We start from the raw sequence: 26,611 nt of genomic DNA, 5'->3' as shown, positions 1-26,611 counted from the left end.
CCTCTGGGCGCACGGGCGCACGTAAGAGCTTCTATCTATCATCTACAATCGGCAACAGAATCATAGCCCTATGTGCTGCAAAAAGACCCTAGGTATAAGCTGACTATCTCAGGAAGAGATATGGGAAATCCATTTTGAGAAATCTTAATATCTTCCCCATATATACATGGAATGGGTTTCACCCATAATTGGAATATGTTTTGTTATGTCTGAAAAGAGAGAATGAATTAGACAGCGAGTGTTTGTTTCCTCAGATTCTAGCATTTCACTGTTAGATTATTCCGCTCTTATAACACCAGAAATCAATATAAGTAATAAAAAAATTCTTACTAAAACAAGTAAATGCACTTATATAATGGTACCATATTAAGGAAATACCCAAACATTTAGCAATATTCCTAATACAATATTCAAAACCAAAAGTGACAATATAAACTAATTTGATAAAAGTTAAACTTTTTTTAACCCTTATGTAGTTAAGTTTGACATGTTCTCTTCCATATTCTCAGTTTAAATTTAAACTGTCACAGCCAATGTAGCCACATTTTCACTGCCAAGATAGAGCCAAATGCTCCTTTTCTCCTATGATAACTGTCAGCTGGTGGGGATGTTACTGGGATACAAAATCTCAATATTATGTGTGAAAGACACTTGTGCAGCAAATGAACAAGATATGGGATTATCGCTGTCAGTTACCACATGACATATTATTTAGTATTTGAGTCTACCAAGTTTGAAATGTGGTGGCAGCATTATAATGTGATATTACTGATTACATTCCATAAAATATTTAATCCAGAGAGGTGTAGGTAAGGTGATAAACTGTACTGAGGTGAAGAGGTTCAGAAGGGTTTGATCCAAACTGCAAATATGTTGGCATGATGAGAAATGAGATTAAGCTGTAGTTTATACCATGTGGGTGTATTTCCCTCAATTGGTTGGGAGTTTCCAAATCTTTCAAGATTCTTCACTATTTACTGGAGTCAATTAAAAGATACATCATACCAGAAAAAGAAATATTCTAAATAATGAGGTGCTGCCAATATATTTCTCTAGCAGAGAGAGGGAGAGGAATTATAAATGTAAAGAAAAGTCTACAATAAAGTTTTGCAAGAGAGAAGTTAAGAGTTTATGTGATATACTCTCCAACTTTGTCAGATTGTGTTCTTATTTTCTACTAACTTGGGTATCCAGAGGTGCCCGGGTTATTTGAAAAAGGGATTGTTTGTTTGGGGTGTTAGATAATATCATTTAGTTAATTGGTAACAGTATTTATTATTAAAAATGAGTCTTTGATTTTATTTATTATGAATGCTCCCATTAAAAATATATAACAATGTAGGCGAACTATAATTCCCTGAATCATGGGTCAATCCTCCCTAAACCAGGCCTGTATGCACAATTGGCCATGTTGGGTCTGTGTGCCAAGTTTGGTCCAGATCTGACGTTGCCTGGGTTCAGTGCTCTCTGGATGAGGGTGAACTACAGCTCCCCAAATCAAAGTCACTTCCTAAAATCCCCTGCAGTATGTTCATTTGGTCTGTGCCAAATTTGGTTCTGGTCCATTGTCGGTGGGGGTCACAGATGCAGGGTGAACTACAACTTCCATCCTGTGGAGTCAGTTCCCCAATCCCCTACAGCAGGTATGGGCTGGATGCGGCCCCTTGGACTCTTTTCTCAGGCCCTCCTCTCTCACACCATCCCTTCCTTCCTTCCTTCTTTCCTTCCTTCTCGCTTTCCTTCCTCCTTCCCTCCCTCCCTTCCTTTCTTACCTCCCACTTTCTCCCTCCCTCCTTCCTTCCCTTCCAACCTTTCACCCTTCCTTCCCTCTTTCCTCCCTCCTTCCCTCTCTTTCTCCTTCCTTCCCTCCCTCCCTCCCTCCCTTCCTTCCTTCCTTCCTTCCTTCCTTCCTTCCTTCCTTCCTTCCTTCCTTCCTTCCTTCCTTCTCTCATTCCTTCCTCCTTCTATCCCTCCCTCCCTCACTTCTTTACCTCCAACTTTCTCCCTCCCTCCGTCCTTCCCTTCCACCCTTTCATCATTTCTTCCCTCATTCCTCCCTCCTTCCCTCTCTGTTTTTCACCTTCCTTCCTTCCTTCCTTCCTTCCTTCCTTCCTGCCTGCCTGCCAGCCTGCCTGCTTCTCTTTTTCCTTCCTCCTTCCCTCCTGGGGGATGTTTCTCAGGGAGCAGAGAGGAAACATGAGAGGGAAATCTGCTTTTCTGCTGCTGTAGAGACCAAGGCACAAGAGAGCAATAATTTCAAATGGCAAGGAAGGAGTTTTGACTGAAAAGATTAGGAAGAACTTCCTGAAGAGTGGCACAAGTTGCCTGGGAGTGTGGAGGAGTCTCCTTCTTTGGAGACATTTTCACAGAGGCTGTCTATTGGGAGTGTTTTGATTGTGCCTTCTTGCATGGCAGGGGGATGGCCCTTAGTGATCTCTTCCAGCTCTAAGATTCTAGGATTTTATATCAGGAGTAGGCAATACAAGGTTTCATGAGTACACTTCTTTTTCTCCTGATGAAGGCCAATCCCTTGGGGATCCAAACGTTTCCCATCTTTCTCCAAAAGAGAAGAGAAGGGAAGGAAAGGGCAGTGAGGGGGCTTGAGGAGAATCCCCTTCCTCCCAGCCTTCCCACCCCACTCCAGCAGCCCCCAAGTTAAAAAGTTTGCCCATGCCTGCCCTCCAGAATGTTCAGTTGCTGATCAATTCCTCAGTTTGCTATGTGACATAAGAAAGGGTTAAGGGAGAGGCAGTGGGTGGGGTCATGATTCTGGGTAAAATGGAAGGAAAAAGGAAGAGAGGCTGACCAAGGGCGAGATGGATGGACGGTATCCTTGAAGTGACTGGCTTGACCTTGAAGAAACTGGGGACGGCGACGGTCGACAGGGAGCTCTGGCGTGGACTGGTCCATGAGGTCACGAAGAGTCAGAAACTACTATGTGACTGAGAAAGAGAGGGGGGGCGGGGTCATGCAAATTCCACACCAATGAAGAGAGAAAGGGACCCTGGGAGGTGTCTTTGGTGGAGGAAAAACAGAAAGCCTTCACTTCAGTATGGCATTAGTGGATTACATTGGCCGGGCTCTCTATAACCTGCAATGTCCTTTGAGGGAGGGACACAGAGGTCTCCTCCTAAGTGGGAAGTATAGCTGTTTATGGAGGCAGGACTCTGTCTGTGTGAGCAGACACCCGTGCCACATACACACATAACATTTTCACTTTTATTATATGTATATATGTAAAGGAAGGTGAAGACACCAAGCTCTGTCAACAGAAGAAGAGAAGCAACCTAATAGTGGGGGACATTATCCTTAGACATTAGAACCTATGTGTTGCGGCGGGGGGGGGGGGGGGTTGCTTATTCCTTGCTGCAGTCCTGCTCCCAGTGAGAGTGGCATCACCAGTAACAGTGACAAACTACCTGAAAAGAGCAGGCACAGTAGTTTAATGATTTAAGAGCCTAGAAGTAGCCTAGGCCACTTACACAGAGGTTGAAGAAACAGGGTGGTGAAGAAAGAGACCCCATGCCAAACCAGAATGGAAGAGCCAGAGGTTTCAAATGCTGGCAATAGAAGGAATCTGTGAACCCAAAAGACACTTGAACCTGACACTCAAAGCCCAAGGGGCTGAGAGCAACAATGGTTGCTATTTCTATCATTGGGACAACACACCTTTTCCCCCTGAGATCTGCAATCCCTGTATTCAGTCCACCAATGCCAACAGTATATCAAGTATGAGCTTTTGATGCTATGGAGGACTGTAAGGGTTCAAAGTACTATCTCTTTATGGCTATCCACTTTGTGAGAAGGAATAGAGAATTATTCTGGCCCAGGAGGAGAAAAAGTCATCCCTCGGCTTCAGACATTATTGGAGTTTGCTCTTTTAGAGCAGTGGTTCTCAGCCACATGTTTTGGCTTTCAACTCCCAGAAATCCTAACAACTGGTAAACTGGCTGGACTTTCTGTGAGTTGTAGGCCAAAACACCTGGGGACCCACAGGTTGAGAACCACTGCTTTTGAGCTTTGCTGGGTGTGGTACCATGCCTTGTAGGTGATCGAGGATGTCACGTTATTGGTCTTGCCCTGACCATGATAAGCAGCTGACCTTGGTCTGAACAGGACATGCAAATTTTATTTCTTTATTTAAAATCCATCTATTTTCTTATGCAGGACCCAAGTTGGACTACAACATTTTAAAAATAAGATGCAGTTAATATTATTCACACAAAGGAAATTACATAACAATTCAATTAAAAAAACACAAATAAAACAATATAAAAACCCTGATCATTATTTTTTTAATTTTAAATAGCAGCCAACCCCTAAGTCTTGCTTTTTCATAGATTTTTAACCAAAGGCATGCCTAGAAAAAGTCTTAGCCTGCCAATGCAAGGGAAAAAAAGAGGAGCAATTGAAATTTCTGCAAGAGGCCATTCCACAATCCGGGACTATTAAAAATAAAACAACAGGCTAAAAGAGGCTGAGCAGATTACTTTTGCCATACAGGCAAAATTATACTCCACTCCCTGATGCTGTGTTAATAATAATAATTAACTGAAATTACTTCTGTTTTCTGTATACTTTTTATTTACTTCATTTCTATCAACAACATGACACAACCTAATAACATTTTAAAACAAGGTAAATACATTTAAAAATATTTGCATCATAAATACAAAGTTAAAATACAGTTAAGATACAATTAAAATACAATTAAGATTTCATTTATAAACAAAACTACCTCCTCCCCCCCAAAAATCCCACCCACAACATCTCCAACAGCATGTCCCTCACGGTCCCCCAAATGTGTGCTGGCAAAGATACTTTGAATTCACTTTGTAGCAGCTGAAATAACCTGAGGACAAAAGGATGAAGCAGGTGGAGGAGAAAACAAATTGGGAGATATTTATTGCAGCTGAATCACCCTCTCCTTCATTCTGTGGCATCTATGGTGGTGACAGCATGAGATGACCATCATGGCCAGGATTTCTCTTACAGAGCTCCGTGGCTGACTGGGAATGGCAAAGGTGACACATACAGTAGGATGACAGTCTAGTGGGGCAATGCAGTCTCAACTTGGCTGGACCAGCTGGATTCTGACCTATTGCTGCCATCGCTTTCAATGATGTCTGCTGCTTCCTGTGCAGACCAGTCCAAAGCAGTCCTTTTTTCATTTCAACACATAAATGACCCACAAACATATAATACAACAAAAGGGCTACATTCTTTGATTCACATCCTATGAACCACCTCAAAGTGCATTATTATAAAGACTTTTTTGATGGCACATGGCAATTAAATGTGTGTGTGTGTGCATGCAACACTAGAAGATATGAGACAACAAGGATGAAGATCAGTGCCAAATATATCAGCAAAAGGATGAGAAATCCACTGCTGAATGGGAAAATGTAATAATTGGTTATAAATAGTAGACATAGTGAAGCTAGACATATGACAAAGAGATTTATTGCTCCATCATACTTTCCTCATAGTGTGATCTACAAGTACTTAACTCTCCTCCCACATTTCTCCCAAACAACTCACTTCATATAAAAGCCAGGCTTCAGAAAAATCTTGCAGCTAGTCACTCCCAAATGGTAGATGCCTTGTGAGGTTAATGATTTTCTAGCAATTAAGTGGGGGTTTTTTTAAAAAGAAAATCTGAATTAGAACATGGTGAAAAAGAAAAATCATTAAACAGATTGCTATGGATGAACAACATTAAACCTATATAAGATTCCTAGAGTGCAAATATTAATTGGAAAAAACATATAGCCTTGGGATATTGGAATGAGGCTTTAACTTCATTAGAAGCTATTACAGCAGATGCTGAACTTTATCTTATAAGAAGGTGTTTGTAGAAGTCTCAGATTAGCTGGTTGTATTCACAAATGACTTTACGGGTAAGAAGAAACTTCATGTACGTTTTAGAAAGAATTGGACTAAGTAAATGAGATGATCTTGCTTTTTATCTCCACCGTATATTTGATTAACTCTTGTCCTAAAGCATATTCTAGATAACCTATAGGGCAGAGAGCAATGGCTAGAATGACCAACAATATAAGACAGTACAAGGCAGTTTATTACATTTTTATCCCATCCATCTTTTAAAAAGTCAAAGAGAACACTTATTACCTCCTCAGTGCATCCTTTGCCACTTTTGAGTCAACTGACAGATTCAAAAGTTGCCCACCAAGCTTTATTAAGAGTCCAGTAGGGTATCTATTATTCTGAGACCAGTATATCACTTTCAGTATAAAAAATAACAGTGGAGACAAATAGGCTATAACTTTCAAACACTGCAATCACAGAATGAAGATATGACTCCAGATTGAAACTTTCAAAAACTCAAGCAACCACCAATGTACATATAAATTTTCCCCTGAGATAGGCAATGCAGATATTTGTAATGCATCTACTTGAAACCATTCATCTGCAAAGAGGTTTCAGACTGTGATCATTCTGTCGGGGGTGCTTTGAATGCGATTTCCTGCTTCTTGGCAGGGGATTGGACTGGATGGCCCATGAAGTCTCTTCCAACTCTACTATTCTATGATTCTATGATTCTATGATTCTATGAATATTAAGCTCATGGGCCAGAAAAGCTAACACTTTTGCCATTGGGCAGCTTTTTATTGTGGGGTGGTGGCAATGTATTGAGATTTTTAAAATGCTTTGTGCCATTTTCCATAAAATAAAATGCAGCAAAGCATAACTCATGTGACCTGATTGCCAGTAAACTTAGATCAACTTAGTGAACACAAGAAGTTTCATTTTAATCAGCAAGTACATGAGATTCATATTAAACCTTTGCTTGCATGTGCCCACAGGTTACTTGTCAACTTGTAGTGACCTCATGACTTTCTCAGGCAAGGAATACTCAGAGGTGGATTTGCCCTCTTCCCCTGAAATACATCTTACAGCACCTGGTATTCATTGATGATTTCCCATCCAAATACTAACCAAGGCTGACCCCTCTTAGCTTTTAAGATGAAGCGGGAGCTAGTACTAGGCCCTCTCATATTAAAAACCTTACCTGACCCTAATCACAACCTCAAACCTCAATAAACTGGATATCCTTTTGAGGTCAGAAAATACCTCATAGTTTAAACAACGGAATTTCCTTATTTTGAAGCAGAAGGTTAAAATCACAAGTTTCATTTTCTCTGTGTGCACCACAAAAAGGAAGTGAAGGGGAAGAGGATATTTATAAGCAAAGGTGAAGTTTTCCCCTTGACATTAAGTCTAGTTGTGTCTGACTCTGGGACTGGTGCTTATCTCAATTTGTAAGCCGAAGAGCTTGGAAGAGCAACCTCCAAGGTCATGTGGCTGGTATGACTTCATGGAGCACTGTTATTATAGGTCCACAGCTGAGCACTCGATACTTGTAGGCCCGACTCACCAGACCTACAGTTGAGTGCCAAGCACTCAATGCTCATAGGCCCAACAGGCAGGGCCGAGCACTCAGCTGTTGTCCCTGCCTGCCGGGCCTATGAGTGTTGAGCACTCAGCTGTTGGCCATACCTGCTGGGTCTATGAGTATTGAGTGCTCTGCTGTAGGCCCTGCTTGCCAGGCCTATGAGCATTGAGCATGACACTCGGCTGTAGGCCCTGCCAGCCAGGGCCTATAGCCGGCGCACCAAAAATCAGCCGACCAGATGGCTACCATTCCCCCTTTTTTCCTGTTTCACTGCTCTTTCTGTTCCGGAGGGGGTTGTATCATTCCGTGAGATCCAAATGGATGGAACGGTACAAATACACGAAAGAAACGGATGAAATGGTATCTGGGCCCAACTCTAGTGATCACTGAGAACGTCTTCAATTATTCTCTTTGGCCTGGCTAATAGGTGACCAGTGTTATTGTTATCCTTTGTAGTCAATTGTGTTCTATTTCTTTTGCACATAACCATTAAAATAGAGTTGTTGTTTTTGCTGATGCTTGGCAGAGTGACTCTTTAAATGGAAGGGCTACAAATACTATAGATACCAAAATCAATAAAATAAAGGAAGAACTGTGCATTTGTAAGACTAAACCTTCCCACACTTGACATGTGATGTATCGAAAACCTAAAGCTGAGAGGAGACATGAAAGCCATATACAAATACATGAAGGGAAGTCATAGGGAGGAGGGAGCAAGCTTGTTTTCTGCTGCCCTGGAGACTAGGATGCGGAACAATGGCTTCAAACTACAGGAAAGGAGATTCCACCTGAACATCAGGAAGAACTTTCTCACTATGAGAGCTGTTCGGAAGTGGAACTCTCTGCCCTGGACTGTGGTGGAGGCTCCTTCTTTGGAGGCTGGATGGCCATCTGTCGGGGTGCTTTGAATGAGATTTTCCTGCTTCTTGGCAGGGAGTTGGACTGGATGGCCCATGAGGTCTCTTCCAACTCTACGATTCTACGATTCTATGGAAATACACACTGAATTTCGGATTTTGTAGCAAAATTTACATTTTTATTCAAAAGGAGGTTATTTTTGGCATGCTGGAACTGTTTCAAAGTGTCTCTCTTTGTTATTTTTAAAAATTACTTGGCTTGTTATTGTCAGGGAATCATTATTAGAAATGAGAATGAGCCACCCAATCCTGCATTATAATGATTTTTTAAACCTCCCTTTTGGAAAAAAAAAAATCTGTTGTCTTATTGGATCATTATCGTATATGTATATGTTCAGCTGATTAACATTGCTGTTTCAATGAGAAAATGATTAGACTGACATGAGTTTGCAACAATTTACTCAAGATGGAAAGCAGTAGAAAGGATTGTGTGGCAGATAATCTTAATTTTCTCATTTGAACTTAAAAGAAGAAAGGAAAAGAAGATAGCACTGGATTAACAAATCAGCCGCAAATATTTGGCGTCTTTACCTTAATATCTGAGTCTATGTTTCAGCTCAGAAAAGCATTACATTTCATGCAGTGCACAGATGGTAGAGGCTACCTGCTTTCTTAGCACAACAAATAAACATATGTGGGAACCAGTTAAGAACTATTTAGAGAATGTACTAAGATGTGGAGTGGAAAAATTAAGATTGAGATTGATATTTCAAATGTAACTTCTGTAGTTTGTTGTATAAAGTGTATGTACAAGGAGGGGAGGGTGGGAGGGTGGGAGTGGGATAAAATGACAAAACAACAATAAAAAAACAAATAAACATATGAGGCACCTCTGTTTTGGCTCATGCTTTGCAAGATGACACTCTCATAACCTTGAGGTGAGGAAAGTGAATAGAAATGTTTTTGTCCCTTGCCTTCAGCAAATGACTAAGTGAACTGCCACAAAATTCAGTTAGACAGAAAATCAGTATAGCCATAAGGAATCAAGTTGGTGGCTCATGATGATGCACAGTTAGTAATACACAGGAGAGTAATGCACAAGAGAATAACAGGATCCTTAGCTTGCTGTGCAATGCATATTGTGCTAACCCATGAGACTTATTCCCCTGAAGCTATTATAAATTTTATCCTAGCCCATCTCAACAGTCTTTTTCGTCCACACTCCACAATCTCCTACTTTCTGACACAGTGACTGAAGCCTCCAACTTTTCATGCAGTAGTCTTCTTCCTGAGATGCCCTCCCATATAATCATCTGTTTTTCTGTCAGCTGCAGACCTCACTTACTTCAGGTTTTTCCTCTCATTGCTGGATAAGAAGAAGGATCTTTGTGCCCTTTGCTCGGCCACACTGCAAAGCAACCAGGACTTGAGCTACCATTTGTGGATGTGCACTTTGAACAAATGAAAGTCTCATGGATTAAAGTCTATGTGGGGTCATCCCATATAAAATATGCTCATTTTGCTCCTAAAGATCACATTTCGCACTCCCCCTTTTTTCTCAATCCGTGTAGTAATATTTGAAATACTTTGCAATAAAATTGTACTTTCCTCAATGGTCAAAACAGAGAGGAGGTAGCAAATGGCAATTTGTACATTTAAGACTTCTGCCAGATCTGTCAAATTCTTCCTCAAGATTGTGTATCTCATGAAGATAAACAAATTAATGGAGAAAGACAAGGCTAAAATAAGCTAAACTTTGGGAGAAGTGTGTTGGAATTCAACACATCTCCTGTACAAGCTTGTATTCCTCATCAAGGATTAGGCAGATGGGTTAGTTGACAGGGAAAAGCTCTTCCTCCCATTGGTCTCTTTGTCTGCCTGTCACTCTGTTCTCTTCTCCTATCACTTTTCTTGTTAAACTGATGCATCTCAGAGATACACCTCTTTTTCTGAACACATGGCAAGCCCCTCCAGAGTCCTCCAGATGGCAACACCTGAGACAAGATGTCTGCTGTGAGTTAGTTAGATAGCTAGGTTCTGTTAACTTCCCTATCTAGATATGTAATTCTTTGAATAAAGTATTATTTATTTGTTTATTTATTTATTTGTTTGTTTGTTTGTTTATTTTAAGCTTGACTCTGCTCCTGAATGGCTGAAGCTCAGTTGCTCCACTGCTGGCACTAGAAGCTTAAGATCTGCTGAACTGTTACTACTTCTGTTGTTGCTGCTTTACACTTTTTAATGCGTTTTCCTTTTTGGAAATTACCTCCCAACCAGATGGTATTCCTCCTTCATCTTTGTGATCAAAGCTAGGAGAAGGGGATTGAAATGTCCTTGCACATGCAGATGACCGTAACCATGTTGCTCCACAAACATTGCCATGTAACTACTAACTAGATTTATGAAGCAGCCTCAAACTTTGTCATGTGTATCTATTCAAGCATTTTCTTTTGATTCTATAGAGTTCAACCATACATTCTTATAATAGTCTACCTTCATGGAGAATCAACAGTTATCTCTACATATTTTCTACCATTAAGCAGAGGTTGGAAGAGTTACATTTTGGATTGCAACTCCCCAAAGAGGGAAGTGGACATGCTGATTCAGATTTTGTGAGATTGATGGTAAAAAAGTAGCATTTCTAAGTCCCATCTTGTATGCATTTCTCTATATGCTAAGCTCTTCTGGAACAGCTTTAATGACCATTTCATTTTTAATGACATGATTTTGCTGTTATACAAAGGCAAAACCTAGCCTGGCCCAGAATTGCACTAGTGCAGACAATGGCCACCTGTTTCCTGTTTTTGTTTGTTTTTGTGCAAAATAGATGATGTCCCATTGTGCTAGATACAAATTTGTTTCTGGGGACAATTTTTGGTACTGGAGCAAGTGGGGGGGGGATAGATTACAAGCACAGAGTCCTCTAGTCACCATTGCCAATGATTATGGGGGTTGTATTAACAATTGTATGTTCATACTTTGTGTCAGGTTTTAACTAGATATAATATAATGTTAGCTATATTTTTAGCATGGTCAATTTTAGGTAAAATCATAATTTTTAGCACAGCTATCCTTCCTAACCAGAATAGTTGGATTCTTTGCCATCCATTCAGATCTTTTTTAACCTCTTTCCAAGCCTCCTCATAGTTATCTTGATATAAATCATTATTTTCATTAGTTATCCATATTCCTAAATATTTAATTTTCCTTGTAACCTTGCACTCTGAAACACTCTCCAGTTTATCAATATAATTTTTGAAATATTTTTAATTAAAAATATCAATTTCTGTTTATTTTAAGACCTGCCACACAGAATTCTGGGAAATGTAGTTTAGGACAGGGCCTTTTGCATTCTTTGGCATAGGGCTCATCACCTTCCCAAACTACATTTCCAAGAGTTCTGTGCTTTCTTTCCCAGCAAACTCTGCTTTCTCCTTACTTTCCCTCTTCTAATGGTGAGAGGCCATTCATTTAAAGAGAAATAGGAGCCTTTTTGGCTGCTTGCCATGAAGATGAAATTGAGAGACTTCCGAGCATTACAAAATTAAATTGAAAAGGGATTGGATGAGTTTTGATTCTTAAGTTTTAGGTGCAGGCCATGCCCACATGTCAGACATCACTTTGGAAGTACAGATTTAATTAATTGTAATACGATTTACAAAATTTCTGAAATTTTAGCACAAGCCTAGTCGGCACTGTATGCAAAATAACAAAAAAAACTAGAGAAACTGTGAAGAAAATAGAACAAACCCTAGAGGTGATAATTAAGAAATGCGGAACAAGGACGCACTTCAAGAATAGTATGTTCAGATACTATACTGCCTTTTCTCAAATCATGATGTATACATTAAATATTATCAGGATTGACAGTTTATGGCCAAAAAACTAAGCTAAGATTGTTTAAATTGTAAACTATGTACATTTGCAAAATATTAATATTATAAAAGTTTTCATAATATACAAATTAGACTACCACCATTTAAAGAAATAGAATACGCCATCCCTAGGCTTTTCATTCCAGTATCTCTGAATAGGAGCATCACCCTTGATAGCACCTTTCTATATATAAATGTTAAAATATGTACCAACTTGAAATAAGACTTGTGACATATTACTACAGAATGTCAAAGTTCCTTTAATACAGGATGTTATAGAAGGCACTTCATCCCTTTTTTAATCTTGATAGTATTAGGAATTCAGTCTTGCACTTTTCAAATAAGAATAATAAATAGTAATGATTCAAGCACCAAGAGTATTAAAATGTATGCAAAGACTTTTTTCAAATAGCTGCTAAATATTTTATGGGTTTATTTTGCAATTTGGCAAACTTATTACATCTGAAGAAACTTCACACTCTCCCCCACCCTTTTCCTCTCAGGCTTTGTAAGCCTGGTCATCCATTTAAAAATAAAAATCTAATTCTCCTTCATAACAGATTATTAACTGAACTGAGGCAACCAATTCACAGACTGGAACATTTAAGACCAACCCCCAATTTCAATGTATCATATTGTTTTGTGTTGATACATACTTCCAGATTACATGATTGACAATATGAATCATTCACATTTGAGAAACCATCCACAATGCATTTTAAATTAGATTTTCCACTTAATGCTAACAAGATTGGATAATTCTATAATTCTTCAAATGGGGGCATTATTTGCACAGTCTTGTGTAATAGCCTGATTCTGATTTACAATTATTGTATAAACACAAAATCCATGGAACTAGCTTGCAAATCTCACCAAAGTAGACTGAACAATAAACTGTGATTTTATATTTTATTTTCATTCTTGCTGCCTTGCCAGAAAAGAACAAATAAACCTGAAAACTGGTTTAAAATCTTGTCATCAACTCACAATGCATTTTACATAGTAAACACACACACCACTGTAACTAAGAAGCTAGCAACCGTGTAGCCAGCTTTAAACAGGGATTTCTTTTCCAATATCATTTATATCAGATTTACAAATGTGTTGCCTCTTCTTTATGGGAAGCTTTAAATTACTTTGTTCATCTCTTATTTTAATATGAAGATCTTTTCCTGGAACAACATATACAAAGTCAGCCAAGATGAGCATCAACAATAAGAGGAAAAAGGCATGAAATGGTCATTTAAAGTACTAATGCTTAGAGGTGATAGCAAAATATTGTGGAAATAAGGGATTATTTCTCTTGTCCCTCGTAATTCGTTCTGAAATTTAAAATAATGGCAAATAGAAAGCTTTATTCCAAAATCTGAAGGACAAATGAGACATGACACTGAAGAATTAATATTGCAAATAGTCACTATTAAAAACTAATGTGCACTTTGAAGCAGTTATACATATGATCATTGTGCACCTCAAAGTTGTTTCTGGCTTATGTAGGTTCTAAGGTAAACATATCATGGCCGAAATCACAGGGTTGTTGTGTGTTTTCCGGGCTGTATGTTCCAGAAGTATTCTCTCCTGACGTTTTGCACACATCTATGACAGGCATCCTCAGAGGTTGTGAGGTATATGGGAAAACTAAGAAAGGTAGGTTGATATATCTATGGAAGGTCCAGGGTGGGAGAAGAACTCTCACCAGTTGGAGGCCAGTGTGAATGTTGTAATTAATCACCTTAATTAGCATTGGATAGCTTCATCTCCTGACTTCTTCCTGTCTGGGGGAATCTTTTGTTCAGAGTCATTAGCTGCCTCTGCTTGGTTCACGTCTGGAATAGATGAAGATGGACTACAAGCTACCTTATTCCTGGAGCCACTCTATCGAGTCCTGCCACCAGTCCTTGGTTTTTCTACCACAAATTCTATTCAGTATAAACAAGCTAAGCTGAGTTTAATGGATTTAAAAAAAAAAGCAGACATTTTTATAAAGGATATACAGAATGTTAGTTCCAGATATTAGTTATTGTGCTTCAATTATTTATTCATTTATATGACAGCTGACAGTGACTTTGTTTTTAAAACACTTAACTGTCTCTTAGTTGAGAAGTTTAGTTCCACATTTTAGTGGACAAATAATATATTATTCTAGTTCAATCAGTTTGGCAAAAAAGTTCAAATGATGAGCAACTTGTATACAAGAAATGCATATTAAGTGCTCAGTGGCACAAATTAGAATTAATTGGCTAATATATAGATAGTAATTGTTCATATTCAGAATGAAGTACTAATCTTTTCCCTCCTTCTATTCAATGATACTATTATTTAACATGTGAAGCCATTATGAACAATTTTTGTAGGACTATGAAAGGTCCCCTGTGGCAGAAAAAAAATGAGTCATTTGATCACCTTCTTTCAGGATATGCAAAGTGTGATATTGCCTTTTAATATTAAAAATACATAATACAAAATGTTTGAAACACAAAATGTACACATATAACTCAGCTCTGAAATAGATGTTATTGCTAAAGGTAAAAGGATGTGGCTAGTGGTGAGAGGAGAGAGAGAGAGAGATCCCAGCTCCTTGGAATCTATTGTAAGACAAACAAACAAATAACTTTGAAAGGTGCCAAAAGTTATGAAGGCTATAGCTGTGATTTTAAAATATTGTTTCCTCTTGGACTTTCTTGCAAGCAACATTTACCCAGTCCATAAATGATACCAATTAAAGAGTTACTACCGAGAGCGAGTTGTTTACAAAATGAAGAAGCAGCAAGGTGCCAGTAAAGAAGCTCTGTTATCTGCTTGAAGACTGCGTTATCTATGCCATACCAAAAACAAAAACAAAAAAGAAAGAGGATGTCTACAAAATAACAATTAAAGAGAGTAAAGATGCATAATTAAACATGAGGTGAAATTTGATTTCCTGTTGAAATGCAAATTAATATTTATTAACACAAAGTAAGATCCAGAAAGGTCTGTTTAATCAAGGTGAGAGGCAATTTTCATCAGTTGCTCTTTCGAAAGATAAATATGTATGAGAAGATTAAATTCCTCAGTCATAACAAAGTTGTGGATAGTGCCATAAAAATTATCGCCTGGCAACCCTTAGATAAAGCACCATTGCTTTCCCCTTTGTCGAGATGAATGCTCTTGGACCTTGGTACATATTTTGCATTGAAGCAGGGAATGATGAGCCCAAGTGACTCATGCTTTACTTAGCTTTCCAGATCTGCTGCAATGGATGAGCAGGCTTGGAACGTAGACCAAAAAAAGGAAACCACTATTTCATACTGATTTAATAGTTTAGGTCACTGCATTGTAATGTATGCTTTGTTGTTTTTCTTGCTGAGCATTAGGAGCACTAATGATACATCAGTTTAGTTCAGAATTAACAGGACTTTACAATTCTGGAGATTCTTCCTTACATTGGAAGTAATGCAAATGATTCTGGGCTAGTATTAAATGTGACCTTCTAGCATGACCTAAATCTTATATAATTACTAACATAATGATGCTAAGTGGGCAATAGGGCTGAAATCCTACACTTGCTTATTGGAATCTATTGATTTCAACCATCTGTTAGTCCCAAATGCAGTTGATTCATTGTATTAATGAAAGTGACATATTGTTGACTGGTCAAGGTCTTGTTCATTCAATTCTCCTCTAATAGGAAACAAAATTGGGATGTAGGCCAATGGAACTAATTTCTAAACTTTAGGAATAACCTCTTAACAGTAGAGGCTTTTTTGTTTCATAATGCAATGTGCTGCTTCAGAGTGTGGTGGAGTCTCTTCTCTTGAGGTTCTTGAACAAAGGCTGGATGGCCATCTGTCAGGTGTGTTTTGATTGTAGCTTTCTGAGAAGGAGAGAGACTTGGAGAGGGCTAAGCCCCACTCGCAGTGAGAGGATCCTACCAAATAGCAATGAAAAACTTCCTAATGATTAAAGCGGGTTGACTGTGAAATATGCTACCTCGGAATATGGTGGACTCTCCTTCTCTGGAGGCCAGATAGCCATCTGTCAGGAATGCTTTGATTGTGTATTCTTGCATAGTAGGGGGTCGGACTAGATGGCCCTAGAAGACTCTTCCAACTCAAAGTTTCTATGAGACAATATGTACAGGACTGTCAAAAGCTAATTTTGAAGCTATACAACAATGGTATACTCATAAATCAATAGATTAAGGAAATGAGTAAAGAAGAAAGACAGGAGAGGTTAAATCCCAAGTTGCACATAAATAGAGATTTTATGGGTCCAACATATTTTGAGAAGTACAAGTAAGGCATTAAAATATCAATAAACTTGGAAAAGATAATCAGTGGCTTAAAAATTACAACATGTATATAAATACTCCACAGTGTAAATAAGATATAAAATAGAATTTTTTTAACAAACTGCCTTAAGCCAACAGACTGAAATACTGAGCTGAAAAGAACAAGACATTCTGATGTAGTCTGTAAATCAATGAATCTAGGGTCTGGAAACAATAAACATGATGTAATCTACTTCATCGCCTTTTCACGATCCATGATTCTGAATGTCAATTTCTTGGCTGATTTTTCTTCTTCCTTTCTTTCTTCCTTCACCAATAAATAAGGATTCTCTGCCTTGCCTTCCATTCAACCTGGGATGATCCATCGTGAATCAATCTACTAGTACGAACAGGAGAACTAGCAATCTCCATCTATTAATCTATAATTTCATTTATATCTCACATGTTTTGCAAATTGTGGCTCACATTGACTCACAAAAGATGTAAAATTATACTAAAAACACTTATAGTTAAAAAAAAGTTTAAAACAGCATTCAAAATATTACTACAAAACAAAAATTAAAAACAGTGCAGCACCATGAAAAGACCTTCTCTAGTTAAAAATAAACTCAATAAGACTTGCTAGTCTTTATCTGCTACCAAAAAGACAGCAAAGAAGAAAATATCCTAATCTCTCTAGGGCAGTGGTTCTCAACCTGTGGGTCCCCAAGTGTTTTGACCTACAACTCCCAGAAATCCCAGTCAGTTTACCAGCTGTTAGGATTTCTGGGAGTTGAAGGCCAAAACATCTGGGAACCCACAGGTTGAGAACAATTGCTCTAGGGAGTGACTTCTTGAACCTGTTCCTACCAAAAGGTTTCTATGAAAGTTATAACATATTTATTTACTTTTAAGATAGAGAGGAGTACCTTCCCTGAAGGTCTTCAAGATTAAGCAGTTTCTTATGGGAAGATGTGGGTCTTTTTAAAGTCATGACTATAACCTCCATCTTCAGGTATGTATCCCTCTTCTATCTTCCATATAAAATCTCTTCTCTAAGATCCTACCTTGCAGATTTTGTTTTGTCTCGAGTATGAATTGATTCATTAATTGATTTAAATGTTTTCAGCCTAAGATCAAAATATCTTAGCACAAAGTAGAAATGCATCTAAAAATATTGTAATACAATTTAAATATACAGTGTGCACTTACATAAGAACCTAGAAGGCCATCATCCCCAAGGCACTGGATTCAAATTTTAGCAGTGCCAAAATGTGTGCAGCTGTGGCACCAATCAGACCTTCAAAGGCTTGATGCACTTAGGATGCATCTACAATGTAGAATTGATACAGTTTGACATCACTTTAACTGCCACAGTTCAATGAATCATGGGAGTTAGTTTTACAAGCTCTTTAGCCTTTTCTGCCAAAGAGTGCTGGTGCCTCACCAAATCCCAGGATTCCATAGCACTGAACCATGGGAATTAAAGTGGTGTTAAACTGCATTGAGGCATACTTAGATCATCAGAACTCTGAGAGCTCCCAGTTGCAAGCCAATTAATTATGAAATTCATAGGACAGTCTTCATCCAATCATTCTGCTTCTATGTCTGAATGACAAAAAGGGGAAGGAGAACCATACACACACTGCTTTCACCTCACTGAGAGAAAGGCAGGGATTGGCTCAATAAGACAGGGCATGACTTTTATAGGCAGCCCCTACTCCACAATCTTGGACATAGATATATCTCTTTGTAGATCACAGCTCTTAGAATCTCCAGCAGACATGCTGTTCAGGGGATTCTAAGGTTTGTAATCCTCCAAAAAAAAGGAATAATATGAGATGAATAAAGAAAAAACATCTTGGCTGAACTCTTCAGAAATTTAGTCTTGCTTTTCCCAAAGAGGAAATAATGGGAGAGTACTTCTAACTATTCAGGGCTAAAGCTAGCCCTGGTCCTTGTTTTACACAAGCCAAGGGGAAGCTCCATTCTACAGGACTGCAACACAGTTTATAGAATTAAATTGGACAGACTGCTCTATGCTGCTCTAAATTCCTTCTTCTCCAGCTGAAAAGAATGCTATTCAAAAATACTTATTCCACTAAGTGTTGCTAATGGAGGCAGTACTGATTCAGCTGCTAATTCATAGGGAACAGCATGTGGATATCTAAATATCTCCTTTTAAACAATAACAACAAAAACCTCAGCAGTTGCGAAATGATGGCAATGCCTTTAAGTTAAGTAAACAGAGAAAAAGGAGGAAAAGAGAGATGGGTCTGTGAACAGGTGGCAGAGAAAAAGGAAATTGTTCTTTTATTGCCCACTGTAATTTGCTCACTGCCTTCCCAGGGAATTCAGTTGGTTATTTCTCTTTTTTCTTAATTTTCATTTAAGAATTAAGATGGCTTGCAAACTGTTTTCATCTGCACTTGTTTGCCTCTTGCAATAATAATATTTACAGACACAAATCCAAACATCCAGATTTCGTTTAATGAGTTGGCAGTTAAAATCACACCAGCTGACGGGTCACCCAGCCCTCCTTAAAACAGCTGAAAGAATGACATCTGCCACTGAACAGAGTGAAAGATGCTGATTCTATTTGCAAAGACATCACGTCATTCATAACCATTTGTAAAAACAATACCATTTTAAAGGTGCAATGATATTATCTTTATTAGGATAAATTCTACCATTGGAAAGAAAAATGTTTCAGTTCTCTCAGCTAAACATTTATGAAAGGAAAACAACTTGCAGGGCAGTGTATCTATCCAGGTCCAGTCTTAGCTTTAAATTCACATTTTTTAAAAAAATGTCCACAGCCTAAATCTTTCCCAATCTTTGACCACAAAATTCTCCCGCTAGCCATGTGGACTGGGGTTTTTAGAAGTTGCAATCTAAAATAACATCTCCAGCTCAGAAATCTTCAGCTTTATTCACAACAAAAACTGAACAATAACTAATCAATTCAGGAAAGCAATTACTTATCTATAGAAGCAAGAGCGAACAGAAGGTTGGAACAGGTTGCTGTAAAAGAATTATATAGATGAAACAAAACGTAGTTAGAAGTTCCAGGTTGTAAATCAAGTTAGCTGGAGAGAACCAAACCAGAAGATGACCTCTTTCTATCAACTCAAAAGCAGTCTGAATGAAAGACTAAAGTTTAAGGAGAGAGGGGTGTAACATGAAGGCCTGGGATCACATGTGAACCACCAAAGCTATTTTTGCAGCCCTCAACTTCTCTAGTCTTTGTAGAGGGCCCTTTTTTTGAATAAAAAAGGAAGCACGTCATCTCTCTTAGAAGCATCCAAGAGAGGCAATTCACTTTTTGAAAAAATGGCATTTAAGATCAAATGAGAATTTGTTAAAAGATTTCTTTGTACTTAAAATCCTTTTTTTTTTTCAAAACCAGAACTGGTGTTATAACTATTTTCACAACAACACAACAACACTCACTTGGGGCAGAACAAGAGTGGTAATAACAGAATTCCAGGAAATGTTGGGAAAATACCCAAATCTGACATATGGAGGCTGAAGTTGCATTCCTCAGTAGACACAACTAAATTGAGTAGGATTAACTTCTGTGTAATCATAGATAAGACTGTACTGCTAATTAGTTCTTCATTTATGTCCCCTAATTCTCCATGTGAGTAGTTTCAGGGGAGGAGAAGAATGGAGGCAAGTGCACTGGTTCCATCCCTACCTTTTCAGTCTTCATCTGTAGTGGGCCACCTTCACAAATTTCACCCTTCAATGAACAATAATGGTGAATAGACAGGTAAAGGTATTGATATTGCAAGCTGGTCTCCACTCTTCTTCATGTCATGCCACTCGCATGTAGGGCTTTACCTAATTTCTAATGGTACAAAATAGATTTTAGTTGCTCTAAGGGCCTCTAATACAGGGGGGAAGAAGGATACATCTTTCATTAGGTTGGGGACTTTCATCCAATTGCTAATGTGGGCTTCAAGTCCTATAGTCCCTTACTATTATCCATGCCGGGCTGGCCTAATGAGCACTCAAGTCCAAAGTATTTTGAGACTCTATCTAACCATCTATCACCTCAGACAGAACAATGAAGCCACCACTTTGCCACAGATGACTATGACTGGTTCTCTGACAAGGATAATACAGAACAATAGGTTCTTCTTAACTATTTTTTTTAAAAGACGTAAAGCTCTTTGACTTGGCAGCAAGAACATTTATATAACCACTATTTGAGGCAGATTCCTTAGGCTTCCTTTGAAACTTTTTTGCAGTAGTTTGAGCTATTGTACAGTAAACTTGAGAGAAATGTCATCAAGAATAGCAGTGATACTGACTGGGTCTTGGCTTTGGTTGGGTGGCTGGCACCCACATTTAACTCACTAACTTCATTGTCATCAGTTGTGCCATGGTTTCAATTGAATGCCAACTTCAATTAGACTTCAAGGTCAAAGGATATTACTGGACTGCAATTTTATTGCTGTGTGTTTCACCAAAAGGCATATGCAAATATTGAATTCAGTATTTCTATGACCCATAAAGATTAGTAAATGCTCTCGAGGGTAATGACTGCCATCACGGCATGTGTCCAATTATTATTCCTAATGCTAAACAAATACTGTTTCTTCAAATTCATCTTTTAGATATCATTTGAACACCACTGAAGAAAAAATCTCTCTCTCTCTCTCTCTCTCTCCCCTCCCTCCCTCCCTCCCCCCCTCTCTGTCTCTCTCTCTCTCTTTCTCTCTATGTTCCAAAGCAAGCTCAGAACAAAAGGCAGTTCTTATTCATGAAGCTGGAAAATAGCTATAAGCATGCAAATTCACTTGCAGAGTGTCAGAGTACATCACTGCTTGGCTTTTGCTGCTGAATGGTTTTGGCATTGTAAATGTTGTTTGAGAGCATAAAAATTGACAAAACTGGACCAGAATGTCATCTGGGCATGCAACGTGGACTAAAAACATTTGACTGGAAATCTATATCGCTAGCAAAAGAGGAGGAGAGAGAATGTGAGAGAGAATCTTTGCCGGAAGATTGCTCAGGAAGCATATGAGAAACTAGCAAACCTGGCCATGTACAGCCAACAGTAGCTGAGCCATTCCAAGTAATTGGAAATTTGTTATGAAGTGCTGCAGGAACAAAGAGAGAGCTTAAATCAATACCTGCTTTCGCACAGCCTCACTGCAAATTCTGACATGGTTGGCATGAGCCACAGTATAAGTGAAAGGCGGATCAATGTCTTACTAAAAACCATATTCTTGTAAACTCATTTCAGCAAAATGGAGACTAAAAGAAAAGGACAGTTGTTATATGTAAGTCTGAAAGAAGAAAGGTTACTATCTGTTACAAGTCATGGTAACGTCCATCACAATATAGCACATAAATGTATAGTCACTCAGGTAACAAAGTAGATGTTCAGATAAAGCAATTTCATTCATATATAAAAGCATGCTTCAAGATGCTTCCTTTCATTTTTTGCTTTGTTGGGGGTAAGGAAAATATTTCGGCTATAGAATACTGGAGATTGTGTGGATGTTGTCTGGAGGAAATCTTACTGACGCCAAGGAATGTATTATACTAGACAGTCAATCGCAATTACAGCTAGACAATACCATCTTTGGCAGGGATTTATCACATGACATAATGTCTCTCCCATTCTTGCATTTCATTTCTATTGTTATTGGTTTGCATCTTTTCATTGACATGGAAAAAACATTAATGGCTCCATTTGTCCGGGTTGCCCTTGCAGAATTTTTGGGAAATGTAGTTCAGGGCATAGGCTTTGGAATTATCAGCAAGAGAGGTCATTGGCTTCCTTACACTACATTTCCCAGAATTCTGCAGGAGCATATTCGACGATAATGCTGGTGGGAAAATGTTCAAATATTGGGTTGACTAAGAGCCACTTTATTTAGCCTAGTCTTATTAATTTATTTGGAATTGAAAGGAACAAGAGGAGAAGAGCAATCGGATGCAGGTCCAACTGAGGCCAGGTGTCTACCGTGAAAGAACCCCCACAGCCTTCCCTTGAACAAATCACTAGAGTCCTGAGGGCCATCCAAACATTTGGTAGTTCTTCAACTGGTCACTTACTGCAAAGTAAACGTCAGACATATTCAACCAAGAGTATACTAATTCCTGAACCATTCAAGCTAGATGACTATACTGTATCCCCCAGATAGAGTATAGAATGGGGTCAAACCCCTATGTAAAAGGGGAGGAAATACCCAGTTTCAAAGTGACCCCATGTAAAATGGGAGAAAATATCAACCACCAAAGAGAAGTTTGCACTACATCAAGAGCAGGAAGGCTTGTCACGTTCTCAACTTGAAGAAGCAAGTGCGGGAGCAGTCAGGCTTTAAGTAGTACACCCTCCTCACATGCAGTGTTTTGGCACTTGCTGCCTTATCTCAGGGCCTTTTGATCATGGAGGCCATCAAATAGGTTTCCTTCCTGTAGCATCTTTGCCTCACTGTCTGGAAATACAGAATAATGAAATTAATGTTTTGGGTGCACTGAAAAGGTACTAATATTACTGTTACTGAATTCTTACTTCCAGGAATACCTCACACACTAAAATAATTTGGCTGGCTTTGAGTATACACAATTTTATTTTAGTGGTTTTAAATACCGTATATACTCGAGTATAAGCCGACCCAAATATAAGCCAAGGCATCTAATTTTATCACAAAAAACTGGGATAACTTATTGACTCGAGTATAAGCCGAGGGTGGGAAATGCAGCAGTTACGAGTAAATTTCAAAATAAAAATAGATACCAATAAAATTTCATTAATCGAGGCATCAGTAGGTTAAATATTTTTGAATATTTACCGTATTTCAAAGAAAAGCAATAAACTAGCTCTATAAGTGGAAAAGTAGGGACAATAAAAACAATATCCTAATAATAATAATAATAATAATAATAATAATAATAATAATAAAAACTTCATTTGGATCCCACCCTATCTCCCCATGGGGACTCAGGCCGGCTTCCAACATAATAACAGGCAAACATTCAATGCTTATATAAACAATGCAGAGCTAGATATAGATCTATAATTATAGATACTAATTTCACATATGCATTTCCCCCTGAAACGTTTGCAAATCCCTCTGTGTGTGTGTGTGCATTTCCCCTACTATATTTGCAAGCGAGATATATATATATATATATATATATATATATATATATAGACATGTCTATATATATTTGTGTGTTCATTTCCCCCCTGTAATATTTGCAAGCCCTATATATAGGTAGGTAAGAATATATTCATATCTATCCAGACATCTCTCTTTATATAGATATTTGTAGAGACTTGCAAACATATGAGGGTAAATTCATATATAAAAATAATGTATATGTATGGCTACAGATACACAGGTAAATGGATCTATATGTATGGAGGATTTGTAAAGACCTGCAAACATATGAGGGGAAATTCATATATAAAATTAATGTATATAGATAGATACACATATAAAGGTACATAGAGATTGTAAAAGCTTGCAAAGGGTTAATGTCTATATATCTGTAAGAGAGTTTAACAAATATTTCAGAGGAAAATGCTTTCATAAGATTAATGAATATATATATTTTTCTTCTTCCTGACTTGCAAGGGTGTCTCTCTTTTCAAAACATTCCCTTGATTAAGAGCGAGGGAGGCTTTGCAAAAGTAAGCACACTGATAAGGGAGGAGAAGACAGAAATAGATCACATACTGCAAGCAATAGCCTGCAGGCTCCATTGCCGGCCTTGACCTTGACCCGATTATAAGCTGGGGGAGGCTTTTTCAGCTCATAAATAAGGGCTGAAAAACTCGACTTATCTTCGAGTATATACGGTAGGTTCTTGGGCAGAAAATATTTGCTTAAGCAATGTTACTCTATCTAAACTGCAGTGTATCTTTAATGCAAGAGCATCATTAAACCTTGCTGAATTAAACCAAAAATCTATAAAGAATCCTGTTTAGTACAATTGTCAACTAGATGAACCTGAAAAATGTACAAACAGGAGAGGAGGCCAACAATTCTTTCCTGCTCTTATTCTTTAGCATCTGACATTAAAAGGTACAATCTCTTCAGTCCTGTAGGCAGCAGATAGCCACCATGACATTTATAGGAAATGGCCTTTTAATACAAACCCTGAAATGTTTTCTGTTTCATGAAAAACACATCCAGTTTCCATGCACACATATTTTTGTACATTGTTAAACAGCTTCTGCTGCTGTCTGGTCTTCACATTGGCACAGAGTAGAGCTTGGCGTATGATCTGACTTCTATGCATACTGAAATAACTGAAGCATTTCCATTCTCAAAGAATCCACTCAGGCTTTACTAGCCACAATGCTTTTTCCACAACAAAAAGCTTCTACAGGTAGCTGTTCATCTGGTATTAAACCCAGAGAGTATGAAGTGTTGCTTGTTTAGTTGGCAAGCAGCCTGGATATATTTTTATTTTAAAATGTAAATACAATTTCCAGAACAATAGCAAAATCAAATTTTGAAGCAGCACAGTTCTTATATTAACTAACTACATTGGTTCCAGGAGTTAAACTTATAGAAACTACATAATAAGGCAGTGTATGTTACTGCTCTAGTTTAGGATCACACAGATGTGTACAAATGCAGTTTTATTTCTTATAGCAATCACTCTTGATTTTTCAGACATGGCTTCTGATATATGATGATTCAACCAAGGAAACAAACCACTATTACTATTTATTTCCTTGTTGGTCTGTGTGGATCATTATATTACAGCATAAACTAGGTCCTATTTTATGTGAAAATATATATGGTATAACTCTCTGCTGCCGTTATTCATGTTGTATGTATATAATTTCTCATAAGTAGACATTTTCAACTATGATAATAGAATCTTTTGTTTGATTTCTATTTTTGATCAAGTGTACACATGTGTGTGTGCTTCTGTTTGTGTGTGAGTGAGAGAATATGATCAAAAATACATATCAAATGGGAAGGTACTGTTGTCATAGGAGACAATTTCCTTTTAATAAATCTCATGTTTAGCCTTAGTACATGGAAGCTTCTATCATGCAAAAGCTCACATCGAAATCATGGTAATCCAACAAGAGAAGTGGGAGCAAGGGAACAGGCTAGCTGAACTGAGATAAATAACTTCTTAAGCAACAATGATGTTTTCAGAGCTTGGAAAGATTGCTTGTTTGGGTTAAAAATGATGGCTGAGATGTTTGGGGAGTTGTTGTCATTATCATTGTTTTTATATTTATATTATATTTATATTATACTTTATATCTTCACTGTCTGCACCCCCCCCCCCCCCCACACACACACACATATTGGGAGCTGCAATCCAAAGATCCAATTTTTTTCCAAGTTCTGTTTTCTGTTTGTGAAACTACTGAAGGAAATAATGCAATTTGTCACAACCACCAGTGAATCCTGTCAGTTGTTTAACCATAGAATAACAGAGATGGAAGAGATTATCAGAGCCACCTATTTTAATCCCCTGCCATGTAGAAATACAAAAGCAAAGGACTGCAGACAGATTGCTATACAGTCTTTGTTTCAAAACCTCCAGAAAAGGAGATTCCCTCACGCTCTGAGGCAGCATATTCCACTGTTGAATAGCTTTCAGCATCAGGAACTTTCAAATGTTTACATATGGCTATCATATCTGCTCTTAATCGTCTCTTATCCAAGATAACATAGCTAGTAGAGGTGTGCATTTTTTTTGTTTATCTCATAATTTGGATCAAATTTGTTAAATTTTGTACTTATGTGGCAATATCCAGTATGTGAGCCTGGACTGCACCAAAAAATTAAGAATGAAAACTTACCCCATACTTTTTTGTTTTAGTTTTGTAAATCTGGGAAGGCTCCCAAAGTCAGTATCTTTTTCAGTGCAAGGAAGCAAAGTAAATCCAAAAAAGGCTGCCTTGGTGCCGTGCCGTGCCTTGCCTTTTTTAAAAAAATAATGGAATCTTGGCATTAGGAGCAGGAAAAAGAGGGAGCAGTGTCTGCTGGTAGCAGCACAGAACTCTGAGCAATGTGGTTTAGGAAGGGAGGAGTTCTGTGCCAGATAATTCAAAAGGTCCTTCCCTAAACTACATTTGCCAGAATGTATCAGTATCCGAAAGCATCAATCAAAATAGTGGGGGGAGAGATTTGTCACTTGCTAACAGCAGCCAGCAAGAGTTCCAATGAATGGTTGAATCTGCAAAGAGAAGAACTGATGGATACTTCTA

The 26,611-nt window shown here is 38.2% G+C and overlaps 1 long non-coding RNA gene across 1 annotated transcript in view; it reads right to left on the bottom strand.

Annotated features, from left to right (window-relative positions):
* LOC134296633 (uncharacterized) overlaps nt 1-26,395 on the bottom strand; it is a 73,420-nt gene extending 47,025 nt beyond the window's left edge. The window contains exon 1 of the long non-coding RNA XR_010003439.1: nt 26,204-26,395. This is a non-coding gene — a long non-coding RNA (uncharacterized LOC134296633). The remainder of the gene's footprint in view (nt 1-26,203) is intronic.
* Nucleotides 26,396-26,611: the final 216 nt, after the last annotated feature.

This window comes from Anolis carolinensis, chromosome 2 (assembly GCF_035594765.1).
Source record: "Anolis carolinensis isolate JA03-04 chromosome 2, rAnoCar3.1.pri, whole genome shotgun sequence".
In the NCBI taxonomy this organism is placed as follows: Eukaryota; Metazoa; Chordata; class Lepidosauria; order Squamata; family Dactyloidae; genus Anolis; species Anolis carolinensis.
Note: the sequence above shows the minus strand (reverse complement) of the source record. Positions and strands in the feature narration are given on the sequence as shown.